At 41.7% G+C, this 21,605-nt stretch overlaps 1 protein-coding gene across 1 annotated transcript in view; it reads left to right on the forward strand.

The window, feature by feature from the left end:
* The window catches only part of LOC111246667 (voltage-dependent calcium channel type A subunit alpha-1-like), an 86,532-nt gene that overhangs the window by 3,403 nt on the left and 61,524 nt on the right, over window positions 1-21,605 (forward strand). The window contains exon 2 of the mRNA XM_086978132.1: window positions 2,095-2,370. The gene's annotated coding sequence lies outside the window, so the exon portion shown is untranslated. The remainder of the gene's footprint in view (window positions 1-2,094; window positions 2,371-21,605) is intronic.

The raw sequence follows: 21,605 nt of genomic DNA on the forward strand, positions 1-21,605 counted from the left end.
ACCGTAGCAACCGGCCCGCGAATATACACGACAGGGGTTCATACAGCAAGCGGTTTTCTGGCGGAACCCTCAGTACTGAGCGCCCTATGCTATCCTATCCTATTACTGAGTTTGAGTTTAGAGCAGCGTAAGGCTGTTCGTTACTCTTTTTGCTAGATGCTCGCTGGCTATTGACTTGTCTTCCTCCCTACAGTCCTTCGATTTTCAGATCGTCCATCCTTTTTCTAACTGCGCTGAGGCATCAGCTAGGCGGCGTGACCCGCTTGCTTTCTACCCGATGAGCAGTGGGCCGCCTAAATCCTTCTCTCTTCCTTAGTCGATTTGTAGCGGCCACCGCTATACACCGATCGCACCATTCACGTTGACGACGTCCAGGTTAACGGAACTTCGAATCCTACGCCGCCCAGAAGTGACCAAGTTAGCCAGCCCCATGTTGGCCCCTCCCCTTCATCATCCGGTGGGACGGGGTGGGGCCTAACAGACGAAATTATGTCTGCACTCGCTTGTCGGAACTCGGAAACGCTCCTCAACCAAATAGGCAAAGCTTTGACCGAGTTTCTCTTTCTGATTACTATGCGAGTAAGGTCACCGTAAACGTCGTGAGCGTTGAGACTCCTATTCGACCATGAATTCTTGGCTGAGTGTAATTGACGGCACAGCTGAGCGAGAAAAGAGATGAGCAAGAGACACGAAAAAATATGCATGCCTTGATACCGTGATTCTGTTCTTACCTCGCATAAGGGACTGTGTTGCACGATCGCCTTACCTTAATGCGCCCGTATTTTCGTTTCTACTGCTCATTATATTACTTGCGAAAGTCTAGTGGAAACTCTTTTGGTAACTCGAACTTTTGCATGCTTGGCACGAATGGGTACGAGTTGAGAGGATAGCAAGTTTGCTTTTTGCATATTTCTTTTTTCTTTCTGGAGATGTTTAGGTCGAGAAATAAGAATTAGGTTAATGCAAGGCGCGTTGCAGTCTCATTTGTACACTATGTCAAAGAACGCGTACTTGGCGGCACCCTAGCGTAATAGTTATATTTATGTTCTTAAATATGGGTACATTTACCACTTTTTTCATTCCTAGGCAATCTCTTTTACTCACTTCTCGGACTTCCATTCTGCCTCAGCCATTGTACGGTATCCCCACTTGCAGTGAGTTTACACAGAGGCAGACGAGAATGATTCGTGTGCACTCAATCGACTGTTTGTCGTTTCTGAACCCTTTCGTGCGGTATCCTGCCTCATTTCCGATTCTACGTTCCGTTTTTTGTGATTCCAGTTTTTAAGCCTGACCGGCTAACTTAAGGCTATTTTATACCTACTCCTATGAATTATCCAGTTTTGTCATTTCTACATAGACGGCCCTACCCAATGGTGGCTACTGACAATTCACATGATAATCTTCACTTGCTTTTCTCAACCAGAACAACCGCAATGTGGCTTACAGCTGAACTCACGCAGACGTCTAACAGATAACGTTTCCTGTCTGATTACAGCGACGGTGACCATCGCCGTAGTATGCCAACGATAGTGCCTGTGGTGGTGGCAAGGGGGGATCCTTATATAACTTATGCCGCTCCTTGTCTGCGCGTCTACTCATTTGCTTTATTTTTATCTGTCTTGTTTCACGAGCAATGGCAGTATTAGTTATCCTTTTCTATGGATAGATGTTTTGCCCTCTAGTTTATGCCACTACCTCGCTACTCTATCAGCTGACCGTGAGCCTAACACCTAGGCTACAACGGCAGCTTCGGGCTATCGTATTCTTTTTGTTGAAGGTCTCTTTATCGTATGCCTACTCCAGAGACATCTAGCTTGCAGGTCAGCTGTCAGCAACGAAAAAAATTACTGCAAGTAAACCCAATCAATGACGAAAAGTGTGGGAATTCAATTGTGTTCATCACATATAGAGTATGACAGAATGGGTGTGGGATACACTCGAAAACGAATGCAGCTTACATGAACGGTTAGTTAGTAGTTTATCTAGTCAATTTGTATCTTAGTCAGTCGGTCAACTCGGTGGATCAGTCCAGTTCATGCGACATATTAACCATCCCATATTTTCTACCGTACACGGTTTTCCCTCCACAAGGTAAACGAAGAACCATCAGCACGAATTGTAAGGACCTGAGTACTGTCTGAATGATTAGAAAAGAGGCGCAAACATCAGAGCATTCATTCTTGGGCAGCTTTGCTATACGCTAGGAGTTAGAAGGAAAAAAGGGCTCAGCCTGGGAGTTCAGCTGTAAGGACTGATAGAGGCCATCGACAGCAAGAAGTAAGCGGCAAAGCGACGATACAAGGATGATAATAAACAAAAAAACAAGGAGATAATAAAACGACACCTCAGTGAGCAAGAAGTACAGTGGTAAGTAGCGGGTGAAACCCCTTCCTTCCTACCATTGCTGTTGAATAGTGGAAAAGCGTCGACGCTGACGCATTTATTAATTTTTTTTTAAAGGTTCTACCTCGTTTTTGCCGAGAAGCATCATGAATAGAATACGAGGTTGGGAAAACAGACACTATACTCCTATGCTGGTAACTCGATTCGAATAGGAGAAAAAAGCGCGAACGCAATTAAAGGAAAAAGAAAGGAGTCGGGCAGACGAAGGTCAGATAAAATAATATGATACACTTTGTGTGATATCCATCCCTTCGGATGTTTCCTTTACTACTTACTCCTGTACATAGATATCCTGTTCAAGCACAAGTGGCTCTGCCGTCATAATACTGGCTAGAAAAGCAGCACTGGGCGTCAAATAATGGTGATACGGGCCCAGTGGAGACGTGACATTGATACAGAAGGAAGGAGCGACGGAAAGAACGTGCTAGAGATAGCTGGAAAAAGAAGAGAGAACTTGTTCAAGGAAACAATGGGCAAAAACACAAGACTTACCGTTACTATTGTTGCCCCAGTTTATGATGACGAAACGGTTGATTTTTTGCGTAAATTAGCCGCTACCCACCTGTCAGGTACTTGCCACACGCGAAAGGCCTGTACGGAAAATGAAGACAGAGAAACGAACGAATGCGGGTAGCATTACCAGGCGTCACGAGCGTGTAAGACATCTTCGAGTTAATATCTTCTTGCTGTCCCCGTCTCTTGTTCTCTCTTTTGATTTTTCTGTGTTTGAATCAATGCCTCCGGGTCTATAAGAGCAAAAAACAATATTCTAATTTCTTTTTTCAGCGAACTTTCTCATAGATATTGTCATCTGTTTCCTCGATTAAAAGCAAAGTGACCAGTATGCAACTGCACAGCTCTCATCTGAAATTAGAGCAATCATCGTGAACGCGCGAGCCCCCGAAAGGGGCATACTAAGATAGGATGAGTTCCCCTCCCAGCCAAGCCAGAGCCGTTCAGCTTCAATCTGTCAGCCTGTTTGTGCTCGCACCAACGTTCTCATTTACAAGAACTTTATTTCATCTGATTCTAATTCGCCCATCACTTTGCTTCAAAGCCAAAATTCTTTACGAAAACTCCGAAGAAGTAATTCCATGGAGAAGAGTATGCATATGAACGCTGCAGGAGCTAGGTACAGCTAAGAAGCAAGCATGAGATGATATTTTTCGATTTAGGGAAATGGAGAGACCATACACGCCACATCTTGTGAAAATGCAAAAGTTCCAATAGAACGACGGAATTAATTTCGTTTTTTTTCTATTCAAGAGACAACTGCCAGCACAACTGGCCCGCTTCACTGGCACATTGTAACATAAGAGAACACGAAAGAACATCGCGATACTATGTAGATGTAATGTACTCTATCCGTAGGTAGGTTAATACTGTCAAATGTAAAACGACGCAAAGCAAAATATTGATACCAGCCTAAATATAGTACAGAATAAGGTGACTCCATAAACACTACAAAAGAGATTGCTAGAAATCGCCATAGCTATAGACGCTAGCTTCATCATTTTAAAATAGTAGTTTTTTTTAGGTATGTGCACCCGTCTAATTTTTCGTCAATAGCAACTCAACAAACAAAAGCATACCCTAGCACAAGTTCTTAGCAAATGCGACGAGTCTGAACATGTGACACGACTAGCTGGAGTAAATGTACACGTAATGCATAGATTAATACAGTTGGCAAAGTTTAAGAAGCTCTATTAGCTAACGAGGGACTGGAAATGATGGAGCAGCAGAAATAGTGGCATAATAGAACTTTGCTTTTAGTTAGAGTACGTTTTTAATAGCGCGGAACGGTTTATGACATAATTGCCCGTAGGCTCAACGAAGAAGATCAACGGGAAGAGGTGGCGCTCTTCGAATGCCGTATAGTTGCCTCAGATTCTTGTCATACTCTATGTCTCCAACGGCAGAGTTTGTCGTAAGCTCAAGAAATTGCCTCGCTAGCCAAATCCTTCGTTGTGAATAGGGCATGGGAGTTAGCTCGGGACAAAAAATCAAGTGGCAAAGCAGATATGGTGCACTCGGCTGTAGAAGTTCGTGGTACAGGAAGCAAGTAGATCTTTTTTATCTATGTTTGCTACTTATTACGTTTACTGTATAGGTGAAAATCCATCGCTTCTTGATGCGCTGCGTAAACAGGTAACGGGAATGGCCGTTCGCAGCGAGTCGCGTTACGACTACAACCACAGCCAGGACAAAGGTGGAGTGGCCGGAGTAGCCACGCCATTGCTGCCCCTATCTGCCTATGTGTGTACAGCCAACCGGCTCTAGAACAAGCGGACTTCCTTAAAAACAGGATCCCCAGATCATTATCAAAGTCAACGTTCATCGGTCCCAGAGTTTCTGTCGCTCCCTCTTTCTCACTAGTTAAGCTCTCTTTCCTCGTTCTCCGTTGGCACCGTTTCGTGCATGTAACGCATTGCACTAGCGCCACGGACAAGCAAGACTCGTCTTAGCGGGAACAGGCGTGCAGTAACGGGATGCGATGATAAAAAGGTAGGTGGCGTACGGTCATGAAGAAAAGTAAAAGGAGGGCAGTTGGCGGTGTCTCTACTGCAGCCATGAGCGACTGACACCGTTTACGAACCACCATTTCCATTAAATATATAAGCGCACTTTTCCGTCCACTCGGTTTCTTTTTGTTCTTCGAATAGAAAGGAACAGAAGAAAAAGTTGTTGTGAGGCTGCTCGGCGTACAGGAGTGAGAGAGAAAAAGATGGGCGAAGTGCTCTGGTTGAAAAAGATCACGACGTTTGTACGAAAACTCGGCTTGCATAAGTATTTCCTTACTGATGGATAAGTTAACAGGGTACGGATAGACGACCTATATGAAGTACACAATAAAAATTAGTAAATGAATGCGGTATGAATCTCACTCGTTTCAAAGCAAGCGAAATCTGCCTGGTTTCATTATTTCATTGTTCTGAAGAGTCAGGCATAATCTTTAATGATGCCTCGGCTTAATTGATTCAGTCCACTGTCTCTATCTTCCTCGTCAAGCTTTTCTTTTTTGCATATAAGCGTCCGTATCTATATATAATGTGTGCGCCGCACGTAGATGTATCAGTACGAAGATTGGCGTTTAGTAGTGTTACACTTCCTTGAGAATATCTTGTTTGGAGCTTCGTTGCAGGATTCCAGTACGATGCCTCTGATATAGCAAAACATTCCCAGAAAAGGCGCTGTGAATAGAGCGAGGTGATGTATTCTATGGGAACAGTCGTACGGAGATTTTTCACATCTCTCTAGCACTTCCGGCAAAACGTAATATTATAAACAAGACCTCCGCGGAGCGCAGAGGAAGTGCCCAGCCTAGTCAATCACCAATATCGACTAAACAGATTCGAGAGGAACACAGGACAAGTTACGAAAGAAGTCTGTTTCATAGAAAGGACCGCTAGGCAGCGAGGCGGGTTAGCGGGAAAACTATTTCAATCGAGCCGCCACCCCGGTTTATATTGCTTGCCGGCCAACAAGTCAAACAGTAACTTACAGCTGAGTGCTAGGAAAATGTCAAAGAAGCTACCTTTTCTTGATAGATATATATTTATATATATAGCCAGCCGTGCTAGGCTATCGAGGGCAGCCGTAGCAGACGCGGATAATTGCGTCAAACGATACATGGCTGTATTCATGTATAGTTTAGCGCGCGGGTCCATACCCCAGCACCCCGGACTCGGGGTACTGGTAATAGGATGGGCCTCAAGGAGGCGAGCGAACGAATGTACGGGAACGGACATCTTGCACCATCATTACCGCTGAAGGTGGTGGCGGCGATGAAGGAGGAGGCCGATTCGAGCCGGCCAAAAGACTTGAAGAGGAGAGTATCATCGAAGAGAAGAAGAACAAAAAGAGAGCTGCTTCGCTTTTCCAAGCAAAGCTTACGGCTTGCGTGACTTGAGCAGCTTTGCGACATATTGGGTGTGTAGAATAAATACGTACTCAGCAAGCCAGCAATAACCGGGAAACGACTGCTCTATTAGCTCTCATCTGAAAGGGTGCATAGTGTTGACAGTGGTAAGCTTGTACACGTGTATGCCCTCTATGTGTGTCTGTGTAGGTTTGTCTGTGCGAGCATGGGAGGGCCCATTGCTTTAGTATTATCGCCTCTGCATCAGCGGCTTCGCCGACCGTTCATCTTCATGAACTTACAAAGACGCGCAGGCTTGAGACTTATAGGCAGACGCTGAAGTTGCTTGATGTCGAGTTTAATGCGTATCAAGGTCGAGCGTCTCTAACAAACGCCGATGATTCTTATGCAAACGCATACAGAGGCGATGTATATATTTTTGCTTGTAGTTGGCGAGTTTGTTTTGCATGAAGACGTTGTTTGTACGGTACGTAGGGCGTCTTTACCGACGAATCGTCGACGATTGAGATAAGGCTAGTACCCGGCTCCCGGTGTTGTATTGGCGCCTTTACGCTGGGCGCAAATAAATATAAATAATACACCAAAACCTAATAAGTGAAGCATTTACCTACTCACTTAGTGTGGCGTTTACTAAGACAAAAAACGTTAATATTGTTAACGTATTAAAGAAATGCGTCTACTGTTACAAGTCGGCTCTACAATATAGTAACCTAATAGCATATAGAAGTTGCTACAGTCCCGTGTATTCCATTACCATTACAAAAATTAGTATATTATTTTAGCCAGTTTCACATGCTGTGCATTTAACTCAAGTTCATTATTTGTTTTTCAGCACGATCCACTTGACTTCCGTGTATATTGTTTATATAGGTCCTTTGCCCGTTGTGGCCTTTTAATTCGTCGCGTCGTCTGCCACCGATAGTCTGCATCTAGCGTCGCATTGACGGCGCTACTTTGGTCTTCATTTGTATGTAAACATCGGGTTAATAGCTTTGACGTCTTTGCCCGCTCAGATATCGTTATTCAGGGAGACGAAGAAGGTTACTACGAAGAGGTGGAATAAAATTCACTAATCACTGCTTATTCATGCGCGCTCTGCTGCTGGGTATCGGCAATTAATCATTTTTCACTGCAGCATGTTTTGTCTCTTCAAAACTTCCATACCTTGTATCTCTCGATGAGCGCGCAAATTTAAATCGACACGAGGCTGTATTCCACTCAGCTGCCTTTATTGGTATCATCTCTTCCTTTAAGCAAGATCTCTTTCAATTCCCCTACTATATGCAACTAATTATGGCTGAATATGATATTGAAACAACAAAACATTTTCTGAATGTACTCATTTGTAAAATGCGGTACGAGATCTCCGGTCCAAAATAGGCGTATATGGCTCACAGGGAAGCTAATTATCGTTTCATACATGAAAAATCAGTTGTGCTTTACATCATCATATGGGCAAATAGGATTTGTTCAACGGTGAGGTATATGCACCTGTCTTTGGTGGTTTCATGGTGTCTAAAATATTTCAGATTGTATAGCCGTCTATCGATAAATAGCACGGTTTAATCAACAAGAACAAAACCGAGATATCAGATAGACCTACTAAATTACTACCGGCTACAGTTTTACAAGGGAAATGTTCAATCGAAGACCTAAAGTGGATATGTTGTATCCTTGCAGTAGATAAATTCACCAAAAACGATTGTGTTGCGCATTTTCTCCTTTTTCCGCTTAGCAAAATATTTTTAAACGCTCAAATTCTTTCCACTTAGTTGGATATGAGAATACTGACCAACACTCACTTTTCTTTTTTTTTTTTACCACATAACGTACTTTCCTAGCGACAGCCAGTCGGGCAGATAAAATTGATGGGTGAAGGTCTTTTGAAGCTTGACCTTTTATTCAATTAGCAGAAGGACTACGAGCTCGTTATCGATTGCTGCGCCACCCGTGACACACGCTGAGGCAACCGTTCGTGCATCGAGTCGCTTAGGGTTGACGGTTGTTGAGCTCGCCGATTTTACTTGCGTGTGGAAGAACTATGATGCTATATGGTTTAAAATTCCGTTAGTCGCTATCGTTGTGGCTGGTTAACATAGCCGGGTAAATTTTGGGAGAGTAACATGGAAAGGGTTGTACAAGGTGAAAGTATAAATCTCGTCCTACTAGTATAGTCTTTGAAGGACAGATCTGCTCCTGCATCGTCTGACAGAACTCAAAAGGCTCGTTGATGATGAGCGAATAAAAGGAAATATAGATGCTCACTTAATATCTCCATGATAGAAAAGACAGTAGAGAGCCAGCTACAGTACAGCTCTGTGCTACCGCCAACACAGCAAATTTATAACATACCAGAAAAAGCCAAAAAGTACGCATAGCGTGGGGTCTACTCGAATCCCATCCTAACCGGCCAACGTTTTCCAACGCGTCATATCATCTTTTCTTGCCAGTTGAACATCGTGCCTCAACGTTTCTTGCCGCCCATCGTAGACAACGCTGTGAAGTAGGGCAGCAGTACCATTATCTTACTCCATCGTTTTCTACGGTTTTGAATTCAGTTAATCAAATGACGTCGCTTTTTTATTTTTCAAAACCCAAGCACTGTTATGGCAGGTAAACGTGGCCTGGCGCTGTGCACTTTCTCTCTACACTCTTCATACTTCTACCCAACTACACTTTTCCCCGTTCTTACCTCAAAAAGCCCAGACCTATATCGCCCTTCCTTCATAGGCCGCTGCTAGCGTTTATGACAGCACCAACCGTACTGTTAGGCCTGCTTCACGGTTTTGGTCACTTCTGCTTAGTCTCAAGCAGACCTAGCAAACGCTTGCTAAACGATTGATCGTTAGCTCACCGACCACCAGGTATAATTGTGCGCTTTTGGGCATTAGAGCCCTAGGCACTTTAGGCATGATGGGATCATGCCCGGGCAATAATGTTTTCTCGCGACTAATCGAACTGAAACAAACAATGAGTAGTGGTGAACTGGAGGGACTGCAAGAACGAACAACGCCTATGAAAACAACTATGTATACAACGGAAGATACAGTCTGGCAGAGAAAAAGTGAGAGAGAGACTAGTGAGCAAAATGTTTGAGAGAGTGATAGATTACTAGTGCTGGTACAAGCTATAAAGCTAAAGCATTTTTTTTTAAATATTTGGCTCCAGTTAGACGTAATTACCTCATTTAGGTTATGCTACAATCACGCGTACGATTAACGAATAGGGTATAAATTGCTGTGGTGAAGGAAGTCTAGAAAAGCAGAACGAGCAGTCTTCATTGTAACGAGCGACAGTTGTATGGATGCCCTCCCGCATATCTGCGCTACTTTTAATGCGCATGAAGGGGCAATAGGTAGAAAGCAAACTGGAGGCAGGTTATTGGTTCAACAAAATGGAAACTGAGGATGAGAATTGAGGCATCTAAATGTGTATTTTGCCATGGTTGTGGTCGGTGAGTAATACGTATCGTTGCCTCTCTGTAGATTGCGGGACTGAATACTGGCTTATCTTTTATTAAGTGTACTCGTGACCGTCTATCATTGGCTTCGCACGTTGCTTTGACTAGCTGACCTTGTGAACGCATTGCGGTTACGATAAGAATGGAAGTAGCGGCCGTAGAAGCAAAAATAAACAACGCCGATAATTGCAGGCCTTCACCGCAACAGTCAATAACCTTTGAAGGTTGTATGCTGAGGTATGATGGTACCTTTTCCTTCTGCTTTTATCACTGCTCGAACTGAATGCATGTAATAGTTTTATGCTTGTTCCTATCTTCTCACAAATTGGCAGGGTGCGAACGGAATCTCTCTTAAGGAAATTTCGCCATCTCACCTAAGGAAACCAAGCGATAGGGTCGCAGAATGAGAGAAGTATGACCAGAGAAAACCGACGAACCTTCTTTCGTGCCACGTTCGGGAGAGTGAGACAAAAGAACAATGCAATTTGTCCTCTCACGCGTAAAACGAGCTCAAGCCTCTTGGAACTGCAGTGGAGTTGGTGACGATAGATATACGGCTGATGGCGATGGTGGAAGGCGCAGACGACTGTAAATCGGGGTTTGGCTGTCGGCACTAGATTCTGCTGAGAATGCTGCTGTGTGCCGGTTGAGTGGGTTTAGCTGTACGACTCCAAAGATGGATTCAACTTTTCGAGATTTCCGACGCTAGCCAATCTATAGGCTGCTTAGCCTCATACCGTCATTCTCCTCCCTCTTGTTTTCCCCCATACTAACAAAAAGTCACTTCGTCACTTTTCCTGTTTTTCCTGCTCCCGCTTTACTCTGCTCTGAGATCTACGATTTTTTCAAATAATAAATCATTAGTTGCCCGCACACGAAATGCTGGCCTCTGCTAACGCACGATGACGGATCGAAAATTCTAGTGATTGTCCTGAGGACTGTAATTTGTGCTACTGGTATGGATGTCGCTGTTACTAATACCTCTTTGTGTGTAACCGAATCTACTTCCTCGTTTCGTCCAAGGGCGCCCCTATTTGGAACCTTCGACGTAACCTTTTTGCAGCGACACAGGCGTGGGATGGGCGGCTAGCAGAAGCTGACCTTGATTGCTTGGTCGCATGTAACTCATTTTTATAGTACTGTATCTCTAGCAGAGCTAGGCAGACCTAAATGCTCGCATGCTAGTACCTAGCGTATGTAGGTGTCATTTATGCGTCGATGGCATAATAGAGCACTGTAGCAGTAATCCTATTATTAGGATACATAAATACTCTCTATGAAGTACTATCAGTGGTGCATGCCTCCATGCATATCCATATGATGGCCACATGCTTTTACAAGGCTTATGGGAGGTCACATCGAGCGTGTTCACGGAGGGCAATATTACGAGAAATGCTGATCCTAACATGTAGGCAAGTCTATACCCGTTGGACAGTCAGGACCAGCAATATTGGCAAAAGGTCAACGACTGGGCGGCAAGCACAGCATCTCTTAGGTTCGATTTTAAAGTTTCTATAAATTGCTCGGCCCACATTTGTTTGCAATAGGCTTTACTCTAGCAAGAGGTAAAACTGGCGAAGCGTAAAGTTATTATCCATTTGAAATAACTACACTCGATTAGATTTTATTTTGTGAACTTCCAATGGGAATTCTCTTCTAAAACTGTACATATTCTGTACATAAACTGCACCCGGTACATATTCCTGCCGATGCATGAAATCAACATTTTCTTTTGATCTTCGCCAACAAGGTCACCTCGATAACGTGGGCTAAAGCGGAGCAGCAATTAGCAAAACGGGTGCTTTGGTCGCGCACTTTCACGCAAGCTGCCACGTAGAAGATACAGCCACCGATGACAATTAGCAGGCGTTTATACCGCCAAGTGCCTAACAAATATGCTATTTTCGGAATACAAAAGTAGACACGTTCTGTTTTTTCCGCCAAAGTCGTATTATATGGGCCAGAGATGTCTAACGGCCAACGCAAATGTCCACGTACGGTTATACAGGCAGGACAGATAAGCAAAGAGCAGCTACCTCGTTGATTGCAACGAACTAAAGTTCTCTAGGGTCCATTCTATTTCAAATAAGTTTTTACTCCTAATACAAAACAAGCTGTAGATCTAGTCATCATAGACCCAAATAACAGCTCACATAGTTTTGAATTTGATGGGCCACGTATGAACAAACGTTGAATAACAAAAATCGCTACATTCATAACAAATCAGGTTTAGAGTGATGCGCAAGACCTCATACACACGTTCAGTGTTTAACTACAGCTACACAACTACAAATGTTTGTAGACGTGAACAGTGTGGGCCAATCGAAAAAGATCGAAATTTTATCTGTAAGTCGTCGGGTCATTTCGATATACGGCGCCTTTGTGGCTCGTCGTTTGATGCGTGATACCTCTGGGCTTTACAAATCGGGACGCCCAGATTAGATAGATTACCACCCAAGATCCGAATCATAGAATTTTTTTTTGTATTGCGTCTGGCAGATTCATCATTGCACAAAGCTTAAGAATGCACCTTAATATGTTACCCATTACATACGGTTTGCTCCATATTTCTACTAGGACCCCAGATCCCGATGTCGGTAGAAGCAAAAACAGGGGAAGGTTACGTTTGCTTCGACGTTAGTATTTTACTAGTCTCAACATTAAGCTAGCATACATCAGCAGTCTAATACATTTCACTGAATGAGTCTCTTTCCTGTTCAGTGTTTCATCAAGCGCATGAGGACTCGACTTTGATTTTCTGGTATCCAGTCAAGTCGGCCATTTTGGCGCGAGCATCCTATAGCATCGTTCAATTTGACCAATTGTAAACATTGTATTCCTGATACTTTCTACTTTCCTATTCAAAACAAAAATTGGACAAAAATTTTAGAACACATTGTCGGCAATCTTTTCTTATTTGTATTTAGATAACATACGCTTGCTAAAATGGCACGTTGTCCTAATAAGAAAGTCAGTGCATCTGAAAATCGAGCACCTGATTAATGTAAATAGCCCAGTGCTTACTAGGTGCTAGTTGAAGACATTTTCTTGCTCAGGAAACGCGGCCAGCAAAGAAAAACCGCTAAAATCTGTCTATTGATCTTTCTATGGATTTGCTAGCACGAGGCAGAAAAAGCTTCCTTACAGCATAGCTTTACTATTATCGATCGAGACTAGCTCCACTTTGCATCGCCTCGTTCTTGCTGGCGCTGTCCAACAACTGTCGTGTAACTGCTTCTTAGCCAATCGCTCTCTGAAAGCCCATCTGGCTGTTAATTTCGCAGCTTCTGTAAAGCCCGTGAATATGGTCGCGATGGCCATACCAGCGTACGAAAGTTCGTTTTCTACCCGAAGAAGGTACGCGATGCCGGCCCACTAGCGGCGGCTGTAGTCAACAGCCGAATCGGGATAGCCATGTTCCCGCATGAATGACAGTTGCTCCGCATACGGTTATAGAAAGATAGTCCTCAGGTTCTTATATCATGTTCTTTTTTCTTCCTTTCCACAACAATAAAACTGGACAAAAACAAAGCATCATCCTGGGCACCGGTCAGTTAGCTAGGATCCACCGTCATCCACTACTATCAGCTACCAAACTTTCGCTATCACCTTTACGACTAGCTGATCAAATCGAAGAGCCAAAAAGAGGCGGAAATATGCACGGGACGCATAGCAGCAGAACCAGCCTAAGACGCGTCGTTTGGCTGTTTTAGCCACACTCTTTTCGTTTCACCCCGCCTTTCAAATTCAAAAGAAGACTTTTGAAGCTGGCATCGACGAGAACGATACATGGCTCTCTTTTATATCATGTTCCATTTGCCAGGATATCGTCAAAGCAATGTACCAGTTGGAAAATATCGATTAAAAAACAAAACTTCATTTAGAGATTTTTGTTCTTTTCCGGATACTCGACGTCCGGGAGTGCATATTAAATCAGAAAAATAAACAAAAACCCCCTGAGCCCATTATAAGTCTAAAGCACTACCTTTTCTAGTGTAGCAATACCCGATCCTTTGATGGGAAATCAAGCACCCCTTTTTTCGTCGGTTACCTTCTATTGGTAAAAATCTATTGGTTTTTTCGCCCTAAGACGTTCTCCTTGGGAAAATGATTGCTTTGATCAGACGGTTTTTTTCTTCACTTCTATTCTGATACGTGCTGCTCCATACATTTTGCCGATTGATTAAATACTTGTTTTGAACGCGCGTTTTCTTTCGTCGGTTACCGTCCTTGTAAGAACGCTCGAGCGCTGACAGACAAGCGCCAATGCCCGCAGGCTCGTATCAAGATCAAACCTGGGTGAGAAATTTGTAATGCCAAGCGCACCTTGGAGTCTGCCAGATCCACTCCAGGCAATTTAAACGCCTGTAAACGTATTCTAAGTTCTGCCACCGGAGCTATGATAGCATCGTATCAGAAATTTATAACAGGTGAATTCCCAAGCATTTTTTTATCATTGATTCACTCACTTTATATTATTGCTGCTATATCATTGAGATTTATTAGATAGACTTTCTCTATCATTGGTTTAGCCCCTAAGGTGTTGTTTTAAACTTACAGCTTAATTTCTCGATCTATTTCGTGTCCAGCCCATGCTGGAGATGGTGGTTATGCAATTACTATAGTTAATAACAATAGTACAAACGGTAACAACGAAGATAATAACAGCCCAATTGTACTCCATTTGAAACTCACAAAAACCCAGTAAGTTTGCCATACATTGCTTCGCACACTGGTAAAATTGAGTTAAACTACTTGACTGCGGACCAAACGACCAATTAAAAGCATGGTCGTGCCTTATATTTATTTATTTTTTTTAATTTAATTAGTGATAATAATGTTTTTTTTGCAAGGCTGTCAACTTATGCATCTTTAGGACCTCTAAAACCTACTACAAGTAGAGCCTTTCACTAAAAAGATGACAATTAAATATTACTATAATTGTAGCCTTAATACTCTGTGCGATCTGAAATATTCGTTTGGGCCATAGGCGACTAATTATTTTTACTTCGTAGAAAAAACAACAGACGTTCTTTGGTAGATTAGGTTGCGATACTCTTCCGACCACATAAAGAATTAATCACATCTCAAATGGGCCATGTGCCATATTCGAAGGATCAAGCACGGCCACTTTTACTGGTAGGATTTCGTATTCCAAATCCATATTTACTATGCAGGTCCGAATTTCCATATACATTCTGTATTATGGTATATCGAGCTAACTTGCGTGGCGATCGAAAGCCCAGAGAAGTCGAATAAAAAAAAACACAAATCAGCCAGACACAAAGTAAGTGGAACTGGTAACTTCGACTTTTAAGACAATCACTATTCATCCCATGATTTGACATGATTTCCCAAATTTGACATGTGGCTAGATGTCACTATCTCGAGCTGGATTCTGTTTTCATTTTTTCAAAACGGTTTGTTGATGAGTTGCCTGTAGGTTCCGTAAAAATGTCTTCTGTCTTTAAAATCTCTTTACCGCACCACTTGGTGCATAGCTACAAACAAACCAATTAATAATATAGAAACACCTGTTATCTAGTTTAGATAATTTACGAATAGGCCAAAAGTTTTTGATAATTAATTTTTGGGAAACCAGGATAAGTAGAAGGAGAAATACGGAGTCCCACGGTAAATAACCGATGACCAATAAGAAAACCCGGCCAGCAAAAAGGATTTCTAGTTTTGGAAGAAAACTTCACCTTTTGAATGAACGTTTAGCATAGAATTGGTACCATTGGTACTGCACACGCCCCAATTCTGTTGAACACTCAAAGTACATAGACGACGTTCGTGCATGACCCGAGTAAATATATTGCAAGGAAATATATTCTTCGTATAAAAGGAAATATTTTATGCTACATGATTTCTTATCTGAAAAAAAAGAAGCACACGGGAAGTTCTTGTTGCGCTGCATTACTACAAAATACTATAGAGGGTAATTTGTCTCTATAAATATATAATTATATACTAATTTGCGATGTTCTAATTAAGCGTTGCCATTTGTGATACAACAGTATATAGATATTATTGATCAAAGCCGATCGATTTTTTCTATCTTAACAGATGACGCTACTATCTAAAACATGTGTGCTTTAAACGCCTTGAGCCTAAAATCTATAGATAGGTATGCCAGTAGAGCCTACAAAGCAAACGCCGGGGAAAACATAATATCACGAGTTGAGATTCCGGTCTAATATAATAAGACTAGAACGGAGAATATAGCTGTTTCAAATCTATTCCCCTTCTGCCCCGCCACCCATGCCCCTCCTTCACACTGGTTACAGAAAGTAGTATTCATATATAGCCGACGCAAATAGAAGCCTGAGAATCACCGTTGGCGTTGTTTTATGCAGTTGGGACACTGATTACCGTATAGCGCGAATTTATGCTTTCTCTCAAGTCTGAGATTGATATGAAAAGGTCTAACCGGATTCTACGGCAAGACGCTTCAACTACCTCTAAATCGTTTTTCGAACATGGATATGGAGCCAATTAAGCTTTTCTCCATTTTTTATCATTTCCCAGCAGATGTGTGTCACTTAGATGTGGGACCGCTGTAACTGCCAGGCACAGTAATGCCTGCCGTTGCTGCAGACATATAACGATGCAGTCACGCTAATTCAACGGTCTCGGGTTTGTTTTTTAATTCGAGACCACGTTACGTATATTAACACGCCGGTCGGCTCAGTAGTATAACGTATAATCAAGTGTAACCTTATGTCGATTTAGGACTTGTGGTAATATAGCCAGAAAAAAACTTGTTTTCTGCTTTTTCTTCCTTTTGAAAATTGTAAGTGCACAAGCAGCTTTGTATGTCGCTAGTGATGTAAAAACTGTGGAGATTTTCGAAGCAGGCAAAAAGTGTTTATTTTTTTACTTATTTATTTTTATTCATTTTAATTATTTCGGGTGATTTGGAAATGTTGGTTGAAGATGCTACTACCGTTCGCGAAGCAAAAATAGGGGGGGGGGGGGGGAGAATCACAAGTAATTACATTGAATTTAGAGATACCTCGTCGCTATTCGATTGTTTATTTATTCATTTTTTTAATTTTTCTTAACCCTTTGGTAATGAAAACATTTTTTCCTTTCGAAAAGATTCGTTCGATCATAGCTGATTCCTTTTGTAAAGGCAAACGGCACAGAAATCAATAAGATTTGCATTATTCGAGTCTCTTTTACATCTAGGCCTTATTTTTTTTCTATCTTATTCCAGTGTTTCTAAAAAAAAATCAACCTAGTTCAATTTCTCTTGAAAATTCGCTACGGAATTCGGTATATTCAAGTACTCACTCGTCGCCCATAGTTCTTTTCGAAATTATAGGATTTTTCGAGCAGCAGTTTACTGCACGAAGCATAAGATACTTAGGCTCTTAGTAAATTTGAGTTGGCAGCAAAATTGTTCCATTCATTAAACTAATGCAACATATTCGAAATCGGGTCCATCGAATTACTTCTACTAAGAGCTGACGCCTCAAAAACAGCAAGATGTTGTTGGTCTGAATAGCGGCGCTGTGACGAGCGAAAAATGGGTAATGAAACCATACGAGACACCTTCTCAAGGACAACACAGTGCAAAACCTTACCACACCATCATGAAGGGAATTCAATAAACACAGACTACCAAGTGCCTTTTCACATAGATTCGAGTGAAGGGCATATATTGCGTGCTGACTTCGAAGTGACTCCACGGTGACTGCATTCCTTGCATCGTTACTTAGTTAAAATAGTGCGTTCCTGTACCATCTGATGTACTCTTGGGTGCGACCGTTTCTGCACTTAGAGTCACAATAGATTACTGCCAAAAAAACCAGAAAACAAAACAGCTGAAGGAGGCGCTAGACCCAGTGGGGTCTATCTGGTAGGTTACCATCTTGAGCCAGAATGAATTATGAGATTGGCGTAGGCACTGATTCCCAGTTATACGCCCGAATACCGAAATCGTGAAAAGCAGATCGATTTTTCATCTTGTCACTTAGCTTCCATCGGCCGCGCGAAAGAAATCTCTGAAAATTAGAAAATTAATGACAGCTGACCTAATTGAGTAGAGCGAATATGTGACATCTATAAAATAAAGGAAACGAGTTTGCCAGGCTCTAACTAGTGTAATAACCGACTAATACTATGTAATCAGAAGTGCTTTGCAAGGGCATCATCAGTTCTATGTAGACGAGATTTTCTTCTGATCGATCGAACAACTTAAATATAGAGAAATTCAAGGAAGTTCACTACGACCTTCATGGACGTTGTTTACAGTTACAGGTTGGTGCACGTACTTACTGACATATATCGTTGTTTTGTTTTACGAAGATGTAAATAGCCTAGGCTGGAGTATCTGCTATAACAATTGAAAAATCTTGTAATATGATGTATGACAAGCATTACAATATGCTGTCTATTGAACGCTACAGGTTGTTATTTGACAATGCGATTTCGATGGTGAAAAAAAACACCCTTAACAGGAAATACGCATTTTGATGAGATACGTTTTTGTGGTTAGGATTTGTCAGTTTTTTTCAGAGAAAATCATCCCAGTAGGCTACCTCTTGACAAACTTCTTTCCCCCAGTATATTTGAAGCTTATTTTAATAGCAGCATTACATTATACAATAGAAGATGTCTATTGAAATGTTAACTCTTTAAAGCTGTGGCCTTCCACATAAAAAGGCCAATTTTTGCTTATCTATTACGTTTGAGATAATAATTACAATTATAAAATACACATTTTTATTTCGGTCGATCCAGACATTTCTGAATCGCCTTTATTTGCTCACAGATATAAAGTAGTATTTCATTTACATTTGCGAACTGGAACTGTCTAAAACGGTTTGAGGTTCATCCGTAAAATGAAGGAATCGGCTTTATCAAAACATCAGGGAACACTCAACGGTCGATAGTAGCATATCTTATAAAACCTAATTTATAAAGTTATTTGCGTGAATCGCCGTGATGAGAGGTAGTGATTGACAGAAGTTTTACTTCGAGGCTATGTTGGGTATAAAACCCAAGGGATGACTGGCAGCGAGACGAATACGCGAAGCCTCGTCATACGCCGTAAGCGATGACACGTGTGTAGGCGACTAACGAACACCGCGTGGTATATTACTTGAATATAATGCTAAAAGAATTGTTACATTTAACTGTTACACGACTACAGAATCACAAGTCTTGCTCAAATAGATTTTCTTGAAACGCATCACACAAACAAAAAATAATTTACACATACGTTTGAACAAAATATGTCAATATCTCGTTTGTGTAGCATCTATTAAAAACCACCTTGGACTGTAGTGACAAATTGTGGCGCGCGACAGCGTACCGTTATAGTAATGCTTTTGAACGTATCCACAGGAAAGAAATAGCCGTAATGGCAGGCGGCGCAGTACCCGACCCGGAAATGGGCACGGCGACACGTCTCCCATGGAGAAAAGATATCCCCGAGGCTGTCTTCGACTCATGCCTGCTCGTAGCACCTATTGCCGCACCGCTAGCTTAAGGGAATTTGGCCTACAGAAAAAAATCGAAATCAAACAAATTTTTGAGTAAGGCCGGCTCCATTTCTAAGCAGTGAAAACAGCTTTCAAACTGCTATAAGTGGATTTCAAGGTTCATAATGTTCATATGCTTTCAACGGAATCGATCGAACCTCCCATTCTCATACTTCAAATGATAAACGAGGCGCTATTGCAGAATTAGAAGAACAATTCCTTCGATTTCATCCAGCGTATAGATCACGTCGTCGACTGACCGAGTAATCAATGTGCGCTCTGCATGGGGAAACCGATTGCTCCTGCTTCATTGATTACACATTTATAGACAATATGCACTATCCGATGTCTGTTCTTCATGTGTTTTTGACAAAAGTCTGATTACTTTTGGCTATGTGTTATTAAAATTTGACCGCTTAGAACGCCTGTGTTAAACTGAAATTTCCCATTAAAGAAGCCTTTATATTGAATCATACGAATTCGACTGACAGAAAATGTCCTGCTGCCAGTTAATAAGCTTCTTATTCGTTCGGTCGAAGTTAGTTCTTCTGACCTCAATTCGTCATATCCCATGTTTCCATTTGCCAACAACCTCAATAAGACCCATGTTTGCGAAGTTTCTGAAAAAATAGGTCGAACCTCAGTATGAACCTAGATGAAGTTAATTTGGCATTCTCTGATAACCTATTTCGTTTTGTGTATTTAGGTAAAGACTAATGAAATGTCTTACTACGCATGACATATAATTATGTATAAAAAGCTAAATGATGATCCACGCTGGCAGGTACAGTTCTACATAGTTGAAAAGTAAACTGGTTTCACCGAGTCTCGATCAGTATAACGTAAATTCAAAACCATTCATTTCAGAAGCCACGAACCTAAACATTTAGCCACCGTGGCTGGCAATATGTATAAATATATCTTTCCTTTATTCGAGCGCGCAGAATAGCAACTGAAAAGCCACTGTCGCTTTCGGAGCTTAAACTACGGTACCAAACTAAGACACAGCTTAAGGACACAAACGAACGGATAGAGCCTGGCCTAAAAAAAACATAAAAGCGTTTGAAAAAAAGGAAAGTTTTGCGGTACATTGAAACTCCTTCTTTTCTGGTCTTTAGATGATCATCCATCCAATGCAGGTACTCTATAACCAGAAAGGGAAGTTGAAAGGAAGCTTAAAGAAGGACAAGGAAAAATCAAATTTTGCTACAACCTGATCGTAAGAACATTTTGCACATTAGCGGGGATGATTTGTTCCCTTTTCCGAGGCCTATTCTTCGTGTTTCCTCTCTTTTATGACTTCCTACCCTACCCTACCCTACCCTACCCTACCGCTTCATAGGACACACGAAAACCCAGAAAAAGAGGTTAGACGCTATGCTCTATCTATCGATAACCATTCTACAATCCACCGCAGAACTGCGTGTTGTTCCGCGCTCGTGATTTCCAGCTGCTTAAATATTATGAAAAGGAAAAGCGATACCAGGTAAAATGTAAAGCTTAAAAAGCAACCCTTCTTATAAACAATGTGAGGAGAAAGCACTGACTGGAAATAGATCTATACAAGCCTTCGCTACTAGATACGCATACAGAGTATACGCATCTAGTAGTACAAAGTATAGACAGAGATAATCTCTGTCCAGTCGGTCAAGAAGTATGCTTACACATGGTGAAATGAATTGTCTTCAATGCTGTTTTAAACACAATGCTCGTTTTACATTTAGTCAGCGGATGTCCTCATCAAGAATGACTTATGGTAACTATCTTTCAGTTTTCGTTATTTACCGTTTCAGAGTTCTAAAGTGATTGCAGATTACGGCAGAGACGTGTTGAAGTCAACTAGTGGCTATACCTATGTAAAGTTGCGAGCACTGAAACCACGTGACGTGGGCCTGAATTTGTACGTGAGGAGAATAAGACTTTGAGGTCAACTGCAACTGCTGTGAGATGGATTCACGAGTCGTATTAACGTCCTAAGACTGTACGCGCTAATTTTGATGCCGTTATTAATGTACTAGCTAATATTTAAATGAGAAGTAAATTTTTGAGAATGGATAGGAGTCAGACCTGTATTGGTAATCTGTGAACGACTACTCGTATTGGTGGAAGAAGTATATTCTATCAAGGCGCTATAATATGAATCACTAACAAGTTTGAATAGCGTTCCAAGTCACAGCGTATCATAGCAAGGATTTACATTTTAAAGTCTATAATAGGGCTCTCTGTTACTTTCTTGGGGCTACAAATACAAAATACCTGCTAATATATAAGGTATTATTAAGCACTGTGTAGACATCAGAGCGCCATGCTTATTCTAAAGATGTACCAATATTCTGTTAAAAAAAATAAAGAGCAATATCAACCT

The sequence above is a fragment of the Varroa destructor genome, unplaced genomic scaffold (assembly GCF_002443255.2).
Source record: "Varroa destructor unplaced genomic scaffold, Vdes_3.0 BEIS01000001.1, whole genome shotgun sequence".
NCBI lineage: Eukaryota > Metazoa > Arthropoda > Arachnida > Mesostigmata > Varroidae > Varroa > Varroa destructor.